General features: G+C 40.4%; 1 protein-coding gene across 5 annotated transcripts in view; it reads right to left on the bottom strand.

The window, feature by feature from the left end:
- Positions 1-24,321, bottom strand: part of LOC146765737 (uncharacterized) — a 122,503-nt gene that overhangs the window by 68,838 nt on the left and 29,344 nt on the right. The window lies entirely within an intron of this gene.

The raw sequence follows: 24,321 nt of genomic DNA, 5'->3' as shown, positions 1-24,321 counted from the left end.
ATTTACCTGAAAGTGTTGTGTGCGGGATTCTAGCTTTGAACTATCATTGTTCCATCTGGGAACAGTTAACAACCATGAGACAGTTTTTACCTAACTTCATGTTTATAGAAAATGTCACAAGTAACATTGCTCATTGACTCACTTTACCTAATTTGTAATTTGTACTAGAAGGTGTTAAGCTAATCTGAAGTATAATTCTTCAAAAGTTATACATAGAAATAAACTCATATACAACTAATATATGTTTTTAATTAAGAAACAACTCTTAAAATCTGATAAATCATAAAAGGATTATTTGCAAAAGTTAGAATTAAAGGCTCTTTCATCTTTCAACATGTAATGTTAGCATAGTTAGATATCCTCAGAATCATTTTTGTTCTGGGATATTATTTTCTGGACATTTGTACTTTTACTTTTGTAACAACAAATTAGTTCCAGTTCTTACTCTAATCAATGTAAAACCATATGTGTACAAATCTGCTATAATTCTGTCATAGTTCCATAGCATTCATTCTAATTCCCAGTACTAAAAGTTCAGTTTTGTGTTGTTAATAGCCATATAAACAATAAATGACCAAAAGCAGAGAAAACAATCTAGAAAGGAGCTTTGGGAGAATTTAAATTTTTATCCTCAACAGAAGAGGAAGAGAAGAGTTGTGAGTGCAGCCCCCATACAAAGGACTGTGAGGGAGAGGAGAGGCCCATTTTGTACCTTGTGTTCCCAGAAAGAATTACAAGGAGCTTAGGGCTCACAGCAAAGCCCTTCAGGTAACCTCATCAGCAGGAGAGGAGAAGTGCCATGGAGCAAGGTCTCCATCACCACCTGCACCTCCCCTCCTTGTCTGTGCCTTGTGACAGCCACCGAGAGTCTGGCAGTGGCAGTCTGGCAGTGGCAGTCTGAGAGGGCACCGAAGCTGGGAGGGGCTGTGTCCTCCTCCATTGACTGTTCCCATCCCCAGAACAGAGCTCATCCCATTCCCTGTCCTTTACAATAAATGGCTCCTTGTTGCTGTGCCTGCTGTTGGGGACACCATTCTGCTGATTCTGATTCTCCCTACGTCCAAAATTCTTGTAATGCCTGGAAGCCAAGTTCATCTACAGATCCTTCTCCTTTATGTCATCCCTACATTGATCCCCCACTGGCACCATCCATCACATGTACTCAAATGCTGTTTTTAGGATTGTCAGAACAGCCAGGCAAAAATAACTGCTGTGACAGATTGCTGAGGACAATCATGACAATATGATTTAAGACACCAAAATAGTTTGTCTTGACAAAAGTAAAAGGCAGGCTGACTTAAGACTGAGTAATGTGACTAAAAGTTATCATTAGAAAAGGAACAAATTCTATCCATGTGAGCATTAAATCTTTCAATCCACAGCTTGAAATCTATTGGAAGAGTAATCAAGAAAAATTGCAAACAGATGACTCTGGAAACAATGTTTGTTTTCACTACTAGAGTTTTACAATGCCTAATGTATAACCTGATCTGGAGAGCTTTATGCTACAAAGAAATATCAGGATTGAGAGATGCAAGTTAAACACAGCATATTGCACCCTCTGTTTATCTTGCAATAGTATCTTCCAAAATTTGCTTAAAAGTACATTTTAAGGAGTAGTTTGATTTCCAAGGTTTTCAGCAGTGCTTTAGAGGAGAGATGTGCCTTGATGTGCACTTTAAAGTTATCTGTGCAGAGGGATCCATGCAGATTGTTGGTAGCACAGCTGAGCTTCCAGAGAGGTTTGGGATGAGGTTCAAGCCTTGGCTCCTGTTTTGCCATGGGAAACACCTCTCTGAAGCCTTTTCCTCTTACCATTAGCCTAGAGTGGCCCCAGTGTTCACATCAAACACCCCTCCCTTTATCTATGTCTTCTGGATTAGTACCCTCATTTTATTTCAGTAGGATCCATTTTATAACAGACCAGGTGCTGGTCATTTCCTGAACTCACCACTTTCAGAAATTAGGGAGATGTGTAGGTCGAAGAACTCCTTGTGCACCTCTGTGTTACTTTAGGGATCTAAATGTCTTTTCCATGTGCTACCAGTGGTCATTGGTAAGTGGATACCTTGGCTCACACTTCCTGCAGATGTCTGCAGCAACATAAATGGAACTGACTGAAGTTCGAGCCCTTTAACAATAAAGATTAGAAGCCTTTGACATTCAGACTCCACTTTCCCCATAAATATAAAAAAAAATCTTGTATGGAACAGATTATGTAGACACTAAAGGGCCAACATGTTAAAAAATGAACTAATCTTTGAGAAGGTGAGTTTCCCTTTTACCTGTTACAATGGATATTCCATTAGAGTACATTTCTGCTAAAGCTGTTTCTGAGAGTGTGAAACAGCTCTCCCTTAGGTTACTGAGTATTTATGTGTTTTATTAATGGTATGTTTGCCACAACTTTCCAGTAAATCTTTGCTCTACTGCAAAAAATTATAATAACAGTAATTTTTTTAATAGTTCATTTTGATTTTAGTCGTCCTGTTTTTACAATTACTTCTCTCACCCTCACCACAAAGAACTGACTGAATTTGGAAATGTTTTAGTGTCTCACTGCTTCCCTTTGATGTTCCAGGCCTGGCAATCTGTATTGCTCTAGAGGAGAGCTGCCTTCACTTACCACTGCAGGCCCTTAGTTATACAAATACTTCCAACACAGATGTGATTTTTGTCATTAAAAAATAAATGGGCAAACTATTGTAGCAATATAAAATATATATTGAATGGCTAGTGCATGAAGTGAGCTACAAAACTACAGAAAAGCAGATGTAAAAATCAAAGCCCAGAGGCTCCATTAGAAGATTCCTGGAACTATGCATATATTTATTCAATTCTGATATGATGCAGTTCCCAAAGAGATGGCTTTTAAATCTGTAGTTTGTTTCGCCATATCTATCACAGAAGAGGAATCCATTAATTTCACAATGAAGCCAGTTTGTGGCTCCTTCTGGTGTCAATTTGGATAGTCATGGGTCAGCTAAAGGTCACATTTTCAGTGGTTTTAAGACACTACAACTGAGAACCACATTAAACCAAATTTGAATTCTTAAATGTAAAAATTCTCTTTATACAAATCTGCTCATGAATGAATACATTCAAAACACCTGTACCAGGTCCCAAGGGTTGTCTTTGATTAACATTCTTCCTCTAAGCAAAGTTCCAAAGAGCTTGGATACTCTGTATTTGCAGGAGCCCAGAAGAAAAATGAAAACTGGAGGAGAGGAAATCCTTCACCAGAGTTCAATAACCCCCAAATCATAGTTCTGATTCTGCTATCTCGCTATGGGATCTTGGGTAAATTACTCAGACTCTTATTGCAGACACTGACACAAAGCCAAGACCCAAGGCTGTGTTTGTGTTAAGGTCCCTACGGAGCCAGTTCTAAGTCATGGTTCTCTCTAAGTAACATTTTTACTTATAAATGCTTCTGGTCATCTTTGAGAACATATGAAAGTTCAACGTCTTTTGGTGGAACTGTCACTGCACCTCTGATTACTTTCAATGTATTGATCAGCTACTGCCCACCAGAAACAAAATTCCCTAAAGTACTTCCATAAAGTACACAGAGAGGCATGCACACAGCAAACAGTGTTTGGTTCTGGTGGTGATTCGGTGCAGAACCAAGGCATAGCAAAGGTCAGAGTTGGCCATGGCTGCCTGTGTACTCAGGCACATATTGGCTGTCTTAAAACAACCCAGTACTGCTTTGGCTGGGTGGCTCCAGCCCCCCTCATACCTTTGAGCAGAAGGATCAGAGACACTTTTAAAAGAACACTGACATGTTATTACCAATCTAAACTGAGGAACATTAGGGAAAAACCTGAAGAAAACTAAGTAAGGGGCATGAAAAACTCACTGGCAATGCACATTCCCTTCAAGAACCCCCATAATCAAACTAATGTCCAGGGTGTTCACTGTGTCCAGGTGCTCAGAAACGCCTCAATATTGCTACTGCTACTGGGACCAGGAATAGTCAAATGCACATCCCACCTGCTTGTGTGCATTCTCTGAGGTGCCCTTGGTGTAGAATCCTGCACATCTCCTCAGGGGCAGCCCAGGACATGGCACCAGCCAGGCTTGCCAGGGAAGAGAACAGCGTGGCCACCAGGCCCTGTCTCAGGACATGAACTTCCAGCACTGTGCTACCCAAGCCAAGGATTCCTGTCAAGGGCGTTTTACTGAACCAGGATTTATTTAATTGATTTCCAAGTATCAGAGGGCAGACGGAGCACACATGTTTTACCAGTTACAAGCACTGCCTTCATAATCGTTCTCAAAGCCTTTATTTCTATATATGCAGCATATATGATTTATTTTATTTAAAAAGGCTATGTCAGTTGCCAAACTCCTTCTACTGTACCTGTCTCACTGTGTGAAAAACAGTTTCAAAACAAACACTGCCTATTGGAAGAAAATGTCTTTCTTTTCCAAGGAAACTTCTTTTCTAATTTTCAAGAAATGCTGGTAAAGAAAGAGCATGACAAAGCTATAGTGTCTGAAGTGAGAGGCCTCCAGCATCTGCTGCCAGAATGCAGCATCCTCATCTGCTGCATCATCTCTGCTGCAGCAAGAGGAGCTTCAGTACAATCTTTCAACAACTCTTTTTCCCCCCTTTTTTTTGCACAATTGCCAGCATTCTCAATAAGTGTGTCTTTCCTCAACTGGCCTGAATAAAGTATGACTTTTTTTTAAAGCAGTGCTTTTATAACGGGGTTGTCTAGCAGTCTGAACAGGAACCTCAACCACCCAGAATGTACCTGTCAACTCCTGTTTTTCAAGTGTTCCTCTGTAAACTGTGAGTAGTTTACATGCCAGTTTTTGTGCTTCATCTGCTTCCCCTACTGCAGATTCCATTGTCTGCATATCTCACTTCTGGAAAACAGTGTTAAGATGTTTATAAACTATGATTTTCACTTAAAAGCCCCAGGAACATTTAATGTTGTACAAAATAACACAACACTGATTTATTGAAAAATTCTAGAAATCTTTCATTTTTATATCAAACCTGTGCATATCAGCTCCATCCCTCATGATTAGTTACCATAACAAGGAATATGATCACTTGATATATTGGTAGCACTTGAAGCGTGCTTTTAAAAAATCAGCTGGTTTAGACACAGACCCATTAGAAAGATATTAGTCCCATTATTTATTCACATTTTCTGTTACCAGAATCATATTAATGGTATTGGAATTGAATCATTCTCCGAGTTTCTCGAATACAAAACATTCTTCTAGAAACTACACAGACAAACCCAGTTCTGCTGTCCACTGCTGTATTGTGTCTCTTCTGTACAGAGAGACCTTGCTCAAAGTCAAGCTGTAACATGAATAAAAAGCTGCCTTTTAGGTAATTAAGGAGAGGAAATCCTATGTGACATCATTCAAAGTTTATTACAGCATTAGGAACACTAAGCCATTAATCCTTTGAAAACAGGTTTAAAGCAGTCTGCCATGTACTTATATCCTTGTAAATGAACCTTATATTCAAATAATGTTTTTTCTGATAATTCCTCACATGTTTACACAATTCTTTCCTTTTCTCCCTTAGAAAATCCTGGTTCTTCATAGGATTTTGGTAGAAACAGGGGGGCTGCCTTGAGTCATGACAAACACTGGTGCATGGGTGATTTTGGACAAACCTGTAATGGAACTTTCTGTTGCCTGATGATCTGCTTGTACTGAACCAGGCATTCAAAGATATCTAATATTATTAACTCAGCCAGACATCTGTCAAAAGGGGTCATAAGCAGACGAAAGTTTGAAAAGTTCAAACACTCACAGCACTTGCCTAAAAGGCAGAAATTTGCTTTCTACAGGAAGCCAAAAATGCCTGGAATTTCAGAAATGTGCCAGACTAAAACAAAAATGTAACATGTTACCTAACTAAACAGCTTTTTATGCAGGCCTTCCCGCCTAAAAATAGTAAGTTCACATCGAAAGTATAATAAAATAAATTCATTTCCGTTACAATTTCATAGAAAATGGCATCTCAGTCAATGTAAAGGAAGAAATTTATCATTGAGATTCACTGCCAAAAGTATCCAAGCTTGGGGTTTTTTTGAAGCAGCCAGAGACTTCACTCTTGTCATTGCCCATAAATACAAAATGCCTCTGTCACTGTTTGACCATCTATGTCTTGACATTTTCGCACTCTACCTTCCCACAGGTAAAACATCTACACTCTGGAATTTTCCTTCTTGGAAGACAGGCAAAGTCCCCCCAACCCGGGGTGAAATGAAGTCCCATGGGAGACTTGACTCCTCACTGGCACCAAAAATCCCTCTATGATGCAGCAGAAATATTGCAGGGAGTCTTTTGTGTCCCAAAGTGTTTCATCTGAAAGAACAATTCATACGAATGAAATTTCATTTCTGTTCTCCTTTGTCCATTTCCTCTGACACCACCACTGCAGGCAGGTGGCAGTCCTGGGTTTGATTATGGAGATTTATGTATTGTACTCGTGGAGAAGTCCTCATATGGGAATGATTTGTGATTCATAAATGATCTGGACTTAAATGATTTAGAGGTTGGTCCAAGAATATTTGCACAACTATCCAAATGCTTGTGTAAGTTACTTTCACACACTGTTCCATACCACTTCACATCTTCTGCTACAGCTTTTGCATGAAAAAACCACAACCCCAAATTACTGAAGATAATGCAAAGTCATTTAGATTTAAACTATAATACCTGATAGGCAGGTTATGGTCTGTAGCTGTCTAGTAATAAAAGCTTCTTAGTAATCTGAAGTCTTGATTTTATATAAAAAAATTTGGAACACTGAAGTTTCTGGCTGCATTTCCTTCCATAATTGTTCCATATTTTTCATCTAATGACATTAATTTAAAATACATGACTTTTTTGAAAATCCAACTTTTGTGATTCTTGAAGTTTTAAGTGGAAATTTGAAAAACTGGGCAGGGATGTTAAATACCCAAATTACCTTTTTCATCCATACTTTTATTCTGCAGAACAGGACAAAAGTAATGACTGCATTTCATTTTTCTATTAAGGGCAATCATGTTTAGTTACAGTGGTATGGTGTGTCCAGCCCTTAAAGCTTCACTCAGTTGTTTTCATAGCACACCTCACCCTCAAGAATACACAGTGCTAGCCATAACATCTATTGGAAACAATGGCACTCCTCCAGTACGTAAATACAATTTTTAGCAGACAAAGATACACAGAGGAAAACAGAAGTGGCTGTTTACTTTTGAAATGCTGCCAGGAGTGAACCTATTTAGCTAGCTTGGGAACTGCACAGATTCTACGGTACAGCCTGGGAGAGCAGGATTATCTCACTCTTACATCCCAGAGTTTACCCACAGCTCTCAAAGCATTGCACAGAAATCAGTGTCACCCCTTCTGTTTCACCAACAACCAACAGAGGCTGTGAAATAGGCAAAGCTTTCCCCAAGTTCACCAGCTGGAAACCAACTCCTTTCCCCATAAAACTGTTCTATCCCCGAGGCGATTGCAGCATTCTGGGGATCAGATTTTATCTTTTTTTTTTTTTTTTTTTTTTTGGGTGGGGGGCATGTTGGGGGGCGTTTATTATATAATATCTTGCAGAATTCAAGTTCAGCTTGCAATATTGTGTGTGTATCCAGCCTCTCTTGAATGCAGTTAGCAAAGAGCCACAAACGCTGTCAAGGCATGGGAAAAACGCTGCTCTGGAGAAGTGCATGTTCAGAAGAATAAACAAGAGCCTGTCATTACTCATCTGCAGAAGCAGGGGACAAAGGGAAGCAGCTGCCCTGAGGAGCTTTGTTAGCTTCCAGAGCAGAATTTCATGCCTGTAAATAAATGTCCCTTAGGCATAGAGCTGGTGGGTTCTGTACCAACAGCACTTCCACAGCGATGGGGTTCCATGGGAGCTCAGCAGGAGGAGCAAACCTGAGCAAAGCAGGAATTTATCCTGGCTCAGTGCCATCAGCAACTTCTATTCATGTTATTCAGGCATTTTTACCTTATTGGTGATTTCCATGAAAGAATCTTTCCCACTCCAGGAAAGAGTATCTACCGTATCTACCATAAGTAGTTCCCTAAATCCTAAATAACACAATTTCTAGGGCCAAACACAGAACCTTGTAGTTTTTTCACTGAACACAGTAAGATTTAGACATCACTAATTAATTAATTTCCTGAGCAACCTCAACTGGAAGGGAGGACCTGCTTTTATAAGCACTCTTGATAAAACAAATACATCCCTGACATTCAATAGGAGTGAGATGACCTTTCTGGAAGAATACATTTGAAATAAAGCAGCTGAAATTGCTTGCACCCCTTACACATTTGAGTACCAAAAATTATGTTCAGGTTCAGTTCAGACTTGAGAATTACCAGGCAAAATAAAAATGCAATTATAATTAGGATAAAGGAGAAAAAAAACCCCAAAACTCTACATCCTGAAAAGGACTGCAAATGATGCATTTCCCAAAAAAATGGACTACCACAGCTCAAACCTTCATTTTCCTCCTCTTCTTCTACCTAGGAAACTACAAGTATATAAATTCAGTTTTTATATAGTATTGCTATGTACAAGTTTGGTTTTTTTTTTAGGAATGTGAAAAGAAGCCAGCATTTCTACTCTAGCTTCATGTTAAAAAAACCCAATCAAACAAAAAAGTGTTGGCTTAGTTACTAACATGGAAATGGGAAAGGGGAAAAGGGCACATCATCCCATTTGCAATCATGTTACAAGAGCATCCAGGCTGTTCCCAACACACACACACACACACACACACACACACTCATATTTTGAGAAAATCTTTGTTGTTTAGTATCCAATAAACAAGAGAGTGGAGCAGGAAAGACACACAGAGGGATGGGCCCAACCAGCAGCCCAGAGCATGAATTACCGGAAACAAAACTACTGCAGCCTAAAGCAAATTCCTATTTGGATCCTGCAATTGCTGGTGACATTCCCTCCTCCTTCAGCCACCCAGCCTTCCCTGTGCCCTCTGGAAGCAGCAGAGACTTCAGTTGCTGTGTCAGTCGTGTGGGGGACAGACTGCAAGCAAAGTTTAACAGAGGAGAACACACTCATCACACTCCAGCTTTGCCATTCCTGTTCCCGCCTACTCATCCTCTTCCCGTCTGCTTTGGGGGAGGAATAAGGAATCATCTACAGCACAGAAATAGAAATAATCATTTTGTTGCATTTTCCAGTCATTATTCTGACAATCACAGAATTCCTGGCTGAATTCCTGGCATCATCACACCTGGTAGAACTAAATCTAGGGACAGCATTGACCCCCAAAGTCACAGATCACAGCAACTCCACAACTGTTTTGTTCTAGTGCAGCAAAGCAGCTCTTCCACTCAAAAGTGTAATGCTCCCAGGCCTCACACTGCCAGTACTCTGAGGGTTTGGGTTTTTTCAAAATAGGAAAAAAACCCTCAGGAAACAGCCACTTCATCTGCTCTTCTGAGGCACTCTTTTTTTGGCCTTTCTTTAATAGTGAAGATGAGAGCGATGAGACAAATAGGGAAAAGGAAAAAGGAAAAAAAGTGTCCATCATGCACTTTTAAATTATTATAAACTGCTTCAATTAAGGAAAAAAAGAAATTTTTAGTAGTAAGGCCAGGAGAAATCCTGCTTTTCTCCCTCAGGTGCAGCAGGGGAGCAGACTTAGTCCAGATGCAAACATTTGTTCCCATAGCAGACAAAAGCACAGGCAGACAACATCCCAGTACTGGTTTGTGCTCATGAGCTTACCAGTAAAGACATCTGGAATAGAACAATTCAGAAATTAGGATTTTCAGTCACTGTGCAGGCTTTTTATTACATACAAGAAGACTCCATATGTCCTGCTTTGAACCTGAGCTTATTAAAGTCCAAGAACGACATAAAAATTGAACATACACCCTTGATTTATTGCCTTAAAAAAAGAAAAAAGATTTATATTGGGAATTGCTAGCTTTTAGTATTTACAACAGTTTTTTCAGTTATTTCCTTATTTCTGCAGGATTCTCAATATGCCTCCCCACATACTTATCTACATGTGCATTCCATATGTGCTTCCTTCCCTTCTCCAATGTGATTAGTGCAATATTTTTTCTATTTCTGTCTGTCTTCTAAATACAGAGCTATAGGATTACACATTGCTGGGCTTTAATTAAGATGTAAAGACTGGTGTCACGGACAACCATACAAGGAAACATTTATCAGAAATCAGGATTAAGATTTTGATATATTTTTGTAGCAAAGCTGGGATGTAGAGTTTTGATGTTGATCCACCCTATTCTTTATACATGGCACAGGTCTATGACACCATTCGTGACTTCCCACAAAGAGCTCCCAATCCCTCTCAGATTTAAGGAATTAGTGCTGTAGAGCATGATCTTGGTCTGATCCCCTGTTCCTGTATGGTGTCTAGGAGGAAAGTGATCCACACACTCTCAGTGCTCTGGTGGTGCTCTTGGCACAAAGCAAAAGTCAAGGACAAGTGCTAGGAGTGCCACACAGTCCTACATTCTATGTGTCCAGCACCCAAACATATCCAGGAGAAATCCTTTGGCTGTTGCTTTCTTCTCTTTTCATCTCCTTTTTTATTTTTTTTTTTATTTTTTTTTTCCCATGCCACAGTTACTGCCCCTACACCTGTGCTTAAACAGCCATTTCTGAGACTACATGGTGAACCAGACTGGTAAAAGGAAAAAAATCTTTCTAAATAAGCTTTATCATGTTAGAAGTACAAAATGATGAATATTTTAGAGAAAACCTATGAAAATCATCTGGTTCAATATCACAGCTATCTTCAAAGCTAGAGAAAATTTCAAGTTGTGATCAGGTTGCTCAGGACCTTGCCCTGTTAAATTTTGAATATTTCCACAGCTCCTCTCAGCCTCTAAGTGCTATGAGTGACCATCTTCACTTGGAAGAATTTTCCCTGCTGGAACCTGTCTGTGACTGGGCATTGATGGACCCCAAGAGCCACCCCAGCCCATTGCCTGCCAGGCATGGGGCCACTGGGCAGCCCCTGCAGCCTCTGCCCCAGGCTGGACAAACCCAGTGCTCTCAGGCTCTGCCTCAGGTTTGTTCATCTCCTCAGGGCTCTGAGCAGTACCTGGCACTCTGTATGAGTTCAGCAGTATCTTTCTCGAGCTTGGCTCCCTCTCAAGCACTAAAACATGATCTCACAAGTGAATACAGGCTACAACCACTTCCTTTCCCCCCCCGGCAGCTTTCCCTGGGCAGAGAGCATTTGGCTCCATTGACAGAAAGGAAGGAGCAGCAAAATTCACAAGGTTAGGGATGACTAGAATGTGAGTTTCCACTGAGACTTAATTCAAAACTTAGTGAAAAATAACAGAATCTTTCTTGGTTTTGCCCATTGTTCACTGAGATCCTCACTAGGGCCAAATCCTTCATGCCTGGGGCTTATCTGCATGAACACCTTTGACTTAGAACAAGGTGCATCAAAGCAAAAGAAGTACTTTATAAGTGCTTTGATCAAAATGTGTCAAAATAAACCATTAGTCTTCTCTTAACCACAAATCTTACTTCCCCAAAAGGGGGTGGATTTTTCCCTAGGGATATGAAAGCCCTGTAGAAGGGATAGAATAGATTTTTGCAATTCTTTGTGTTGCTGCCATCTCGTAAGGTGGGAAATAACTGGGCACGTTGGCATAATTACAGTGCAGAGGCTGGGACTGTGCCTGGCCACAAACTGAATCCAGGACACACAACACCACACTGGCACCAGGACAGCAGCAAAGAGCATTGATAGGTTTGGGGAACAGTATTGCTTGAAAGATGTGTGAAATAATCCCTCCTTTTTTGTTGTACCCTATCTAAAAATAATGGTCAGCAAATAAAGAAAGAGCCCAAAAGAACAATAAAAATGGTGAAACATTATGCAAATGTGCTTGTGAGAGCAGAGTCAAAATATGAAGGTTTTCTGCCCATGGTTTTCCATATTTTTCAGTCCTTATGCAGAATTTTTGGATTTATTGTGCAATGCTCCCATGCTAGCATAGTCTCCTCTTTCAATCAAATAAAAATTACACTAACCTTCCATTTATTTAAATTTAATTAATACTGCTCTCTCCTCTTTGCTGTGTTTGCATGAATATGTGCATACCTGGTTTAAATAAGGATTGTCTACATAATTATTTCAAACACTTTTGCAGGCAGAGAAAAGCTGGTTTAATGTAAAGAACAGACAATGGAGGAGGACACACAAGGCAACAATTGTCAGCTGTGTTTAAAGTGCAAAAAGAAAGGCAGAAATTGTTTTCTCTCTTGGCTACTTAAATAGCCTTAAATTACAACAAATGTTACTCAAGTGAAATATTGTTTCAAGGTTTTCTTCTGATTAACTTGATGTCCATAAGAAAGTGAGCAAGGAAGATGAATCATAGGAGGATCAAGATGACAAAATCCCAATGATGCTGTGAGAAATGCTCTTTCTGCTAGAGCTTCACTCTGCATCCTGCTCTTTCTGGGTCTAAAAATGAATGTGGCCACCATATGTCACAATGCTTCTCACACTCATGAGTTTACAAATAGCTTTTGAGTCACAGGATTTCTGACATGGATTAGGGAATTCGAAGATATCTATACTGTACTTCTCTCTTGCATGAAGCCTTTCCATTCATAAATGGAAAAGGAACAAAAATTTCAGACTTTGGCTAATCACAATAGGCTTGTTAATCATGGAACAGCCTAAATTAGGATCAGCTACAACACCAGAGCTTTAGAGACATCTCAATAGTCTTGGCTCCCTCTCAAGCACTAAAACATGATTTCACAAGTGAATACAGGCTACAACCACTTCCTTGCCCCTATAAGAAGTAGATGGTTTAGGAATGAGCCATTCAGTGCTAAGTCTACTTGTTGTAGAAGATGTGATGGAAAACTGAAGAACTAATTGGAACTGTTGTGATTAAAAGGGTCTTTGTTTACACTCCTGGCTCACATCAGCTGCAGGGTGACTCGTGTGACAGTGGGGGACCAAACAGGAAGACACAGAATCCTGATGGGTCACCTGAAATAATGGGGCAGTGTTTGCTGTGCATCTTAAGAATGTGTTTGCAGAACACATTTCAGAATTAGTTTCTTCAAACAAAAATCCTTTCCCTCCCTGCAACACCAAGATGTGTCTAAATTTCAAATATTTCTGTGAGCTTCATGGAAAGCTGCTGTTCTCAGCAAAACCCAGTATTGCACAGGTAAACCCCTAAACCCATTATTTCCTTGGCAAACAATTCAAAGAGAAGATAGGACTTATTTCTTTGTGTCAAGTCAGAATGTTTCACCTTTCATCTTGAAAAGAGATGGAAAAACTGATAAATGCAATCTGCTGAAGGAGATATTTGTGAATTTATTCTTCTCTAAAGCCACTGGGAGGTTGGCTTTAGAGGTTGGAGGTTAACTTCAGAAGCATAATAATTTGACTTTTTTGGAAAAAATAAGACCATAAGTGATGAGCACTTAAGAGGTTCTTTAAAGCAAAACCTCTGATTGTAGTTCTGGTATTTTGTTCTTATACCATGCAGCCTTTTTTTAAATTAGGAGGAATCATCAAATATATTAACTCACTTCTGCATTCATATAAATATTCAAAAGCATAATAAAGAACACTTAAGAACAGCTCTTTAACATGTCTGTTGCGAAGCAAAGAAACACTTAAAAAATAAATGCAAGTGCTTAACAATAGGTAACAGAAGAAACAGTGTCCATAACAATCTTCAAAGTAAACAGAAATTATTTATGACACTGTAATTTATTGAGAGAATTTCAGAACCAATCAACAGGTCACATTGTCTCTTCATTCCTAAATATTGGAAGACATTAATTGAAAAATTGTGCCAGAGAGAGATAACCTCATACAACTTCAAATAAACTAGCAATGCAGAGTATTGGTTTTTTACTAGTACATAATCTCTCCCATTTAAAACTATTTTAAACATACAAATGTGTTAGCATCTTGAATGATGAAATACCTTCCTGATACCTGCATAAAATAAATTAATTTGGAGGGCATAGGAAGGCCTTAGAGCCACATCTCTCCCCTCAGGAAGTTTCCAAGAATGATACAGGAACATGTATTGTATTTTTGTTTCCCAAACAGGTAAAGAAAGACTTCTTGAGGAAGCAAAGAAATTTGAGTTATTTAAAGCATGGTGATAACAACAAAAGAGAAGTCAAGACTTTCAGTATTTCACCCCCAGTCAGGAGAGAGTTGAAGGAGTGATTTAACTTTGTTCAAAACACCTGACATAGCCCAGGACAACAAATTTACACAGGGACAACCCTGACACCAGAAAGGTGGACGTGGAGACACACCAGGCTGATGGTGCTTTTAAATACTGCTTTCTCTGAAGTGTTTAATTTTCAATAATGTGTTGTTTTAAAAACCAAGATGTGGATTCTGATGCTGCAGGTGTTGACCTGACCTGTGGCTGGCGATGGCAGTGAACAGAGGTTTAGTGCCCGAGGGCTCGGATGGAATGAGCAGGCTGGGAATGCTGCACCACGGAAAGGGAGGCCTAAACAGGGCACCCCAAAGGAGTCCAGGAGCAGGGTCAGAGGCAATTTGCTTAGGCATTGTCCCACTGAGGACCAGTGTTTGTCAGGGGCTAGAGTGGAATCACCACTAGTTTGGCAATTCAAAATCCCTCAAGCAGAACAACAAACATTTGGAGATGCTCCTCCAGCAGGCCCTGCCCACACAGCCCTGCTCTGCCCTGCTTTTCGTGTCTGTAGGAGCCACGAAAAGCAGTTTTATGGAAAATCAAATAAATAAGACTTTCCACTTGTACTGGCATTATCTCAATTCCAAGCCATCATTCTCAGGGAATCTCTCAACAGGAGAATCCCTTTGCCCTCATCAGAATGCTCTTTCCAGGCCTTGCTTGCCACTGAACTCCAAAAGGCTGATGAGGTTGCAAGCTACAGATGCACCTCTTACCTTTATATCTAGGACAAACAATTCTTACCATAAAATGGACTTAAATATATATAAAATGGTAAATGCAGCTGCCAACACTTAGTGAATAGTTTTAACTTTGGAAACAAACCAAAACCATCTGTGTTTGTAACAATACCTGCCCCTCCTAAAACCAGATGACAAAGCCTAATTCAGAACTGAGAAGGGCATTCATTAAAAAAGCAATAAGCAAGAACACTTAGAGAAGATTAGTTGTAATGTAATGTAATGATGGAAAAGTACCAATTTATATAAGAATTTTACGAGCCTCTTGAATTTTTTTTGGTTATTTTTCCAATGACTGACGAGGTCTTGCTCTTTCATACTTAAAGTCTGATTTCAGATTATTTAACTGAGAATCACTAACAAACACAGACACTGGGAAAAGTGCTCATGTGTGGATGAATGCAAAATGGAATATATTTTCCAATACTTGGTTCTGAAATATTTTGATTGGCTTTGACTAATTTTGCCGGAAGAGACTCTCAGAAAACTCCCTCCTGAAGATCCTATCCAAGCCCTCTCTGGGCAGTCTGTTTATTGTTCAGTCACCTGCACAAGACAGAAATTCTTCCTCATGTTCAGGTGGAACTTTCTGCCCTTTTCCTCTTGTCTTATTACTTGGCACCACGGAGAAGACAACTGAGTTTACTTTGTCAGGATGTTTTTCATTAGTGCATCCCTAGAGGCACCAAATGACTAATTTTACAAACTTCATTGAGACTCCCTGAGTTATTAAGTGAAAGGAAGGCTCAGAAATGACTCCAAGCATTTCCCTCTGCTGACTCAAAGCTCACTCTGTTTCACTGGGCTTCAAATCAGGATCTGAAAACTAATTTCTCTTCAGGAAAACTCACAGTTCCATAATCATGTTTACTGAGTTTGCCAAGCAACCTTCACCCGGATCCAAAAACATTTCCCTCTTGGGATATCCATCTATATTAGCAGATCTTAGTCAATGTTTTAAATTTAATTCCAGAAATTTTATGTATTCTTTTTTCTCTTCTGCACTAAGACGTCCATTTAATCCAAATGTAGCCCAAGCAAGTACCTGTCCTTACAGACAGGCTGATCCATATGATGCATATGATGGAGATTTTGAAAAGAGTTAATAAAGCTTGGGAGCACATATTCCTTGTGCTGTTAAGCAGCTGGAAGCTTTGAAAAATCCCTCCCCTGAAGCCAATGTTCCTACAACATTAACATGATAAATAAGGCGGTGTCTGATTCCCCAGCACTGCTTCTGAAGTAGCCTTAAAAACCTGCTGTGCCACAAAAGCAGCTGCAGTTATATTTTTTCATTCTAATATTTACAATATCTCTTCACCCAATAAACACAGCTGATGCCAAGAAGCATGGATATACATTGTCAACATAACTACTGCTGGTTTGAGTGCAAGAGTGTCAAATCAGCATTCAAAGGCAATTTAAAATGTCATTTAGTCACAATCTGAAAAGAGCTGCGAATGGAACAACTTTTAAAAAACATTGCAAAAGATTCTAGAAAGCTAAAATGCGAACAAAATTAAAATGGTGGATTTGGGAAGAACATGGCCTTGGTGCTGGAAATGCCAAACTGCTTGACCTAATAAGGAAAAACCCCAAAAGTAAATACAATCTCTTAGAAGAAAATGTTACAGAACATCAGCAGGTACAGCCAACAGTAGGAGTGACAGGCTAAATGGACCCTTACCAAGGCATGTGTGTACTGAATCCAGCACCTCTGAGACTCTGTGAGGAACAGGAAGCACTGTTTCAAGACCCAGACTAATCTGTTCTATACTGTCTAAATATATTTAATCCCACATCTGAACCATCCACAGTGTGTTATAACAATGCTCATTCAGAACTGTAATTTAAGCCCAGGCATGTCAGTAACACAAGTCCATAATGTGCAATGTGCACATGATTTTCACATTTTGCCAAAGGAAAAAGAGCACATGGATGAGCTGAAATTGGACAGTGGGATAAACTGAAAAATGAACAATAATGAAATAAAAGTTTCAAACTTGCTGCCACCGCCCAAAGTAGCTTCCAAACCCATAGTAGTCTTATAACAGTTTATTATTTCAATTCACAGAACAAATATCTACAAAGAATTCTCCCACACACAGAACTTATGCCTTATGGGGAAGGTTTTTCTCATGACCAGTCCAATTCAAACCAAAAGACAAAGCAGGAAATTAGGGTCAGGAAATTATAATAGAACAATAAAAGAGAATGCTGTCCTGTAAACTCCATCCCAATTAAGTTATTTTTACAGATGGGGCACAAACAAACACTCGAGGAGTTTATCAGTGAATTTACTGGGAGATCAAAACCAAAATATCCTTTTATGAGGCTGCCACATTTAAACAGAACTTCCATCCTTTTGGAGATCCTGAGTCACGCTGCTCTTGGAACCTGTTCTGTTAATGCTTTCAGAATCCTAATTTTGCCAAAGGTTTGGGAGCTGCTTCTCTGAGAGAACTGCTGTTCCCGCTGCGACAAGAAAATAATTTGCTTGGCCAACTGCAGAATTTTTAGTTTGTTAATTCCGATCCTTTTGGCTGTGTCTGCAGCTGCCTCCTTCTCTGTGACTACTGAAGGTAACGTTACCCACTGCAGCTTAGCAGCCGTGCAGAAAAGGAGGCTCTGGCTGGCAGCATAGTGTGGCCTTTTGTTCAGAAGTTATTTATTTTGTGGAGAAACCAGGGCTCAGTCCCATAACCTTTGTATGGTGGGATATTGTGGAGGTTTACGTTAGAGTACAGATAATCTCTTCCACTTCAGACAAACAAAAAAGAGTATAAAAACAAAAAGAAACATTAGACAGGAATATTAAAAGCTTGGAATACATTACAGTCACTTTCAAAGACTACACACAACCTCAAGGCAAAATTTGTTACATAATGAAATCCAGTGACTTATTTGAATTTATACAAAATAGGTTTGGTTTATGCTGTGGGAATATTTAAGAATGATATACTTGATGCAGGTTAACACTTGGCATGTGGAGTCAAGGAGAAACAACTGGCCGGAGAAATCGGATTAAAACTGTGAAAATTCAGAATCAGTGCTAGAGAATTCAACTAGCTTTTCAATCTCTCTGAGATGCCTTGGAGAGACTCCCCTCACCTTAACCAAAATTAATGTCTGTATTACACTCATCAGAACTTTCTACAGCATCTGGACCGTGATCCAAAAAATTGCATAAACCACAAAATTATTTTTTTTTTGAGACTATGAAATAAGTGCGTCACCCAAGAGAGTCCTCAAACAGATTTTAGTGGTAGAGAGTAAGGGGAAATTAGTTTGTATTTATTGTGTTTAGCTTCAATCAATTTTTTTTTTTTTATCTGTGCTTCAACCTTTTGTGAGAATAGCAATTATAAATATTAAAAAATAAAAATGTCAGCTATCATTCCAACCAAGTCTTTAAAGTTTGTTCTCCATTCTCATATCTGGCTTTTAGGGAAAATTTCTCTCTCTTCTCTCTTCTCTCTTTTTTTTTTTTTTTTTTTTTGTGGTGCGGCAAGTCTGGAAAAGGAATTTTTTGCAAGTTTAATATCTTTAATAGAGACCTATTTTGGTCAAGCCTGTTAATTGTATTATCTTTTCTCATAATTTCTCATCCTAATATTTCATCACTTTTTTCTTTAAGAAGTCCTAAGAAAAAAATCTTCATATTAAAATATTCACAGTTTATTACTCTGATTTCCCCCCCCCATTATGCTCAGATAATGAGATTTCTGACATCTGAATAAAATATTTTCTTTGAAGATAAATGCTCTAAATTATGGCAGTGCTGGGAAGATTACTGCTGTTTTACCTTTGGCAATTCATACCTGTAAGAAATCTACCTAGAGAGGATGGGGTTTGCAGCACACAAACAGTAGCTGGGGACAGGGGCTTTTGCAAGCTGCCCTACAAAGCTTATTGCTCTGGGAAATGCGTTTCCAGAGCGTTCTGATATTTATTTTTAAAACCTCTTCCCTTAATTTTAATAACAAACTCTCTTGTTTGCTTTCTTCAGGCCCAGCTCTTTCGTCTAATTTTATTATTCTTACTCTGATGGATTTCTACAGTGAATGGATGTGGTCATGTCACAAAGTCTGGATGAGCAGCCTCTGTGGCAAATAAAAGCTGCAAGTTGTGACCGACTACACACCCTCCTCTTGAGCATTGTGTTGGTTTGGGCAGACGCCCCATATCTGCAACCCAGGCCAAAGGTACCATGTGTGTGCAGTGCTTTTAGCACACAAAATTCATTATTCATTAAAGGAGTTCCCACCTTTCTGAATACCTGCCTGCCAGGTGGCCAGGAAAGCAGCCCGTTGGTTTTTCCCGTATTTTTATGATGTTACATGGAGTTTTTGCAATAAGTGTGTGCCCTCTGGGTATCCTCACTGGATGCATGCCTTCCTAATTCTATCCTTTTGTAAAATCCAGGAATTCCCAGGCTGGGTTCTTGCTCTGGCTGATGGGTCACAACACCTCTTTGAAATGTAGGCTGGGGGCCAGGCCCTGTTTGCTTACTTAGTTTTGTAACTTTTGCAGTTTTTCAGAGTCAGTTCATACCTCCAGGCAGTTCAAACATATTAAACTCTGCCTGTCACCCAGCAATTACCTCCAGAGCCACGAAACAGCTCCAGCTGCTCCGTGGCCGTGGGAAGAACTCTGAAGTGAATCACCAGTGTCTCCTGAAAATGACCTCCTGCTGGCCAAGAAGGGGCACTGAGGCAAAAGTCAAGTGTGATTGAAAATAGAAATTGAATTGAGAATTCGATTGAGAATAAGAATTGGAAATACTTCAGTGGCTGACTGTTCTCCTTATGGAAATTTGTACTCGTTCCCAGCTTAAATCTCTCCAGAAGTCACTTGTACCCATTACCCCTCATCTTCTCCATATGACTCCTAGTAAAAAGGGAGTCTCCATCTTCTTTTTATCCACCTTTTAAATAGTGGACCATGATGAGGTCTCCCATCAACCTTTTTACAACCCCAGTTTAGCCCTTGGATCCTGCAGGTTCCCCAGCCCTTGGATCATTGTGTCCACAGCTGCCACATGATTAAGGAACTGCCCAAACTCAGTTAAATCAATGGGTGACTCTACAAGAGTTTAGACCAGGACATACATCTCAGCACAGCTTTTAAAAATGTGAGTTTAGCTTACACAGAGGTGACTTTTCCATCAAAGGTGACCTGACCTCAAACAACTTGACAACTCTTCAGGACCTGAACGATCAGAACACACAGCTGCAGGCCCCGTAAAGGAAATATGCCCCTCAGGGAAAGGTGGAAATCTATCAGTACTGGAATGGCAAAAAAAAAAAATTAAAAATCTACTTATTAAAGACGGAAATGGTTTAATCCATCCTGGGATCCCAAACCATTCCCGCGCCATTCCGCTGAGGGATAAGGCGACCCCACAGCGCCACCTGGCGGCGCGGCGCGGGGCCGCCCCCTGAGGGACCCGAACCGCGGCCGGAGCCCGAGGGGACAAACCCAGAACACCCACGGGAACAGTCCCAGAGCCCGGGGGGACAAACCCAGAACACCCACAGGAACAGTCCCAGAGCCCGGGGGGACAAACCCAGAGCCCGGGGGGACAAACCCAGAACCCACAGGAACAGTCCCAGAGCCCGGGGGGACAAACCCAGAGCCCGGGGGGACAAACCCAGAGCCCACAGGAACAGTCCCAGAGCCCGAGGGGACAAACCCAGAACACCCACGGGAACAGTCCCAGAGCCCGGGGGGACAAACCCAGAACCCACAGGAACAGTCCCAGAGCCCGAGGGGACAAACCCAGAACACCCACGGGAACAGTCCCAGAGCCCGGGGGGACAAACCCAGAACACCCACAGGAACAGTCCCAGAGCCCACAGGAACAGTCCCAGAGCCCGAGGGGACAAACCCAGAACCCGGGGGGACAAACCCAGAGCCCACAGGAACAGTCCCAGAGCCCACAGGAACAGTCCCAGAGCCCGAGGGGACAAACCTGGAACCTACAGGGACAAACCCAGAGCCCGGGGGGACAGTCCTGGAATTCACAGGGACAATCCCAGAGCCCACAAGGACAGTCCCAGAATTTGCAGGGACAGTCCCAAAGCCTGTGGGGACACTCCCAGAGTCTATGGGGACAATCCCAGAACCATGGGGACAGTCCCAGAATTTGCAGGGACAGTCCCAAAGCCTGCGGGGACACTCCCAGAGTCTATGGGGACAATCCCAGAACCATGGGGACAGTCCCAGAATTTGCAGGGACAGTCCCAAAGCTTGCGGGGACACTCCCAGAGTCTATGGGGACAATCCCAGAACCATGGGGACAGTCCCAGAATTTGCAGGGACAGTCCCAAAGCTTGCGGGGACACTCCCAGAGTCTATGGGGACAATCCCAGAACCATGGGGACAGTCCCAGAATTTGCAGGGACAGTCCCAAAGCCTGCGGGGACACTCCCAGAGTCTATGGGGACAATCCCAGAACCATGGGGACAGTCCCAGAATTTGCAGGGACAATTCCAGAGCCTGTGGGGACAATCAAAGAATTTGCAGGGACAATCCCTGAACCTCTGGGGATAGTCCCACAGCCTGCGGGGATAGTCCCAGAATTTGCAGTGACAGTCCCAGAACCTATGGGGACAATCCCAGAACCGTGGGGACAAACCTAGAATTTGCAGGGACAATCCCAGGGCCCATGGGGACAGTCCCAGAGCCTGGGAGAGGAACAGCAGCCCTTCCATGGGATGGCTGCCCTGAAGAAAGGGAATGTGGCTTTTGATGCGAGCAGGCAATTCCCACACAAACCTCCTGGAGCTGGGTGGTTGAGTCGGGGTCTGCTGCTGGGCAAAAAATCTGCTGGTGGGAACTGGGAGATCAGGGATTGTTCCCTTTTCGTTGTGCAGCAACATGTAGAAGGGCACTTGTTATATGTGTTACAAAATCTCCATGATGAAGACAAAAATTCTCAGAAACCAAAACATTTAAGCTCCATTTCCTCCCTAGAATGAGTGCACAGAAACCAGATATTCTGCAGCCACAAAGGCACGAAGCTCAGAATGGCTCTGGTTACCAAAACTACTCCCGCACCTTCATTTTTACCACTAGAACCTCTTCATTTCCACTAGAACTTCTTCAAGGTGCCCATACAGTTATTTCACTCAGCCTGTTCCCACATGTGACACAGTAACTTTGATTCAGACTAAGATCTATGGTTCTATGATTCACTGTCAATACCTTTAAAGCAATTAATTCAGCTCTCTAGCTGTAAGATCTTAAACAGGTTGACAAAAATACCTCCATCAGCATTCTATTTTCAGTGGGGAAAATGCTACAGAGTCAACCTGCACTGGTTATAGATACCTGACTTGATATTTAGTTTGGTGTGTGACAAATGAAAAAAATCTGAAGACTTAAAAAACAGGTTCTCTTCCACAAATCAGCATTTCCGCTTGGAGATCTTTAAAGAAAAGATTTGTGATGATTAATCCCTACATGAGTGAGAAAGGGATCAGTCTCATTCATCTGTGGAACAAACTTATCATGGACCAGGAAGAGATACAGATCACAACTTCAGTGTAAGGGAATTATCTGGATGCACTTTTTTCCCTGCATGAAGCATTTTAAAATTTTAAAACTTTTTTTTTTTTCTTCAAGTTTGTTATGTTTTATTAGTATTTAGAATTCTGGAACTTTGATATAACGTGCTCAAGTGGAAAACACTCCAAATTCTCTATATTGCCTGCAATAAAGTATCCTAGGCTACTGCGCAGTTTAGGATCATTTAAAAATAAACTACTCCAAATGCCACAGATTAATAACACAAACAATAGGCACTACTTGGTCTGCAGGACAAGAACTGACCAAAGCTCTCACAATTCCTTCATAGCAAAGATTAAAAACCAAATCAAAGAATAAACCCCCCAAAATTCCCAACAAAATCTCCAACACAGAATTGTTCAAACATCACTGACCAAACCCCATGGGAGGGAAAACAACAACAAAAAATTCTGTTGTAATGTTCCTGGGTCTTTTTTTGCCCTCTAATTTAAGCTTCAACCAGAAACAAGCATTTTATACTAGACTGGATGAGCAAAGCACTGAGTAAAGTGACTATACAAAACATTATTTAATGTTGTGACTATACAAATCAGAATTTAATCTTATGAAATTGTTTAAATGAAGCTTGGACCTTGGTTTTTGAAACTTCTTCAGAAAAATACTTTGCACAACTCAGTATGAAAAGTCAGAGTTTGAAAAATGTGGAAAACTTCAGAACATGTTTTCTGATCACTGGCATAAAACAAAAAAAATATGTAAAATTTTCAATAATATTAATTAGGATGGGAAGAGGACAGAGTACTTCCTTGTGCCTCAGAAAATAAACTTTATCTCCATCCTCAGTGAAATCTCATACAGAATGTGAAGAAGCAATTCTGGAAAAAGGAAAGTTATACTTAAAAATTCACACATTTTTTTTTCTCCATGCTTATTTTGTTTCTGTTGATTAAATTATTTCAAAGTTGACTTACTGCTTTTGAGTAGCAAGAGTAAAATACGTTATAAATATTATGCATTTTTTACTTACAGAATGTAAATGTTATTGTGCTTTATTCCTAGACTTGAATATTAGCTGCCTGGTTTTGCTATCAATCTTGTATTTTGTGTGTGTGATAACTCCATTGAACAAAAATTCTTTCAGGCTTACTGCAGATGCAACTGGTTACAATTTTAGATCCTTATCTTTTGTCCAAAAGATCCCTATCACAGAGTCCCATCTATATTTAAAAATCTGGAATATATCAGCCACCTTCTTAACACCATATGAACACTCCTTGCCAGACTGTGTGTTGCTTTGGAGAATAGAATAAAAGAACTTTTAATTTCTTCAGAACTGGCTCCAAGGCAGAAGCTAAGAAGGTTTTTATTTCTGTTCTTGAGTCTATTGCTTCAAGGGTCACAAAACAATCAGATAGCAAAGTATAATTACCAGATGAGAAAAAATAAACAACAAATAATTTCATTATGAGCAGATTCATACCATTGACTTCAGAAAGATTACTCATGAGCCCAAGTAAATGTAAATAAGATTACAAAGCCAGATTGGAAACACGCAGTTTTCTAACTGGGTTGTAATCTTGGCACAGTAAAATTCTAACACAAAATGACAAATTTACCATGTAGTCCAACACAAAATTCATACCACTGCAGGTCAGCAGCTCTATGCAGTGCAAGGCTGCTTGCTCTTTCCTTCCCCAAGAAGGAAACTTAGTTCAAGTAATTTTCATTACTGGAGCTGGGAAACAGGGACAGAGCAAAGGGAGATTTCTAAGCCTCCTGAAACGAAGCTGATGTAAAATGAATGGGAAACAGAAAATCATAAAATTGGACAAAA

The sequence above is a fragment of the Lonchura striata genome, chromosome 20, assembly GCF_050655825.1.
Source record: "Lonchura striata isolate lonStrDom1 chromosome 20, ASM5065582v1, whole genome shotgun sequence".
Lineage (NCBI taxonomy): Eukaryota > Metazoa > Chordata > Aves > Passeriformes > Estrildidae > Lonchura > Lonchura striata.
This window is presented reverse-complemented; position numbering and strand designations above follow the sequence as displayed.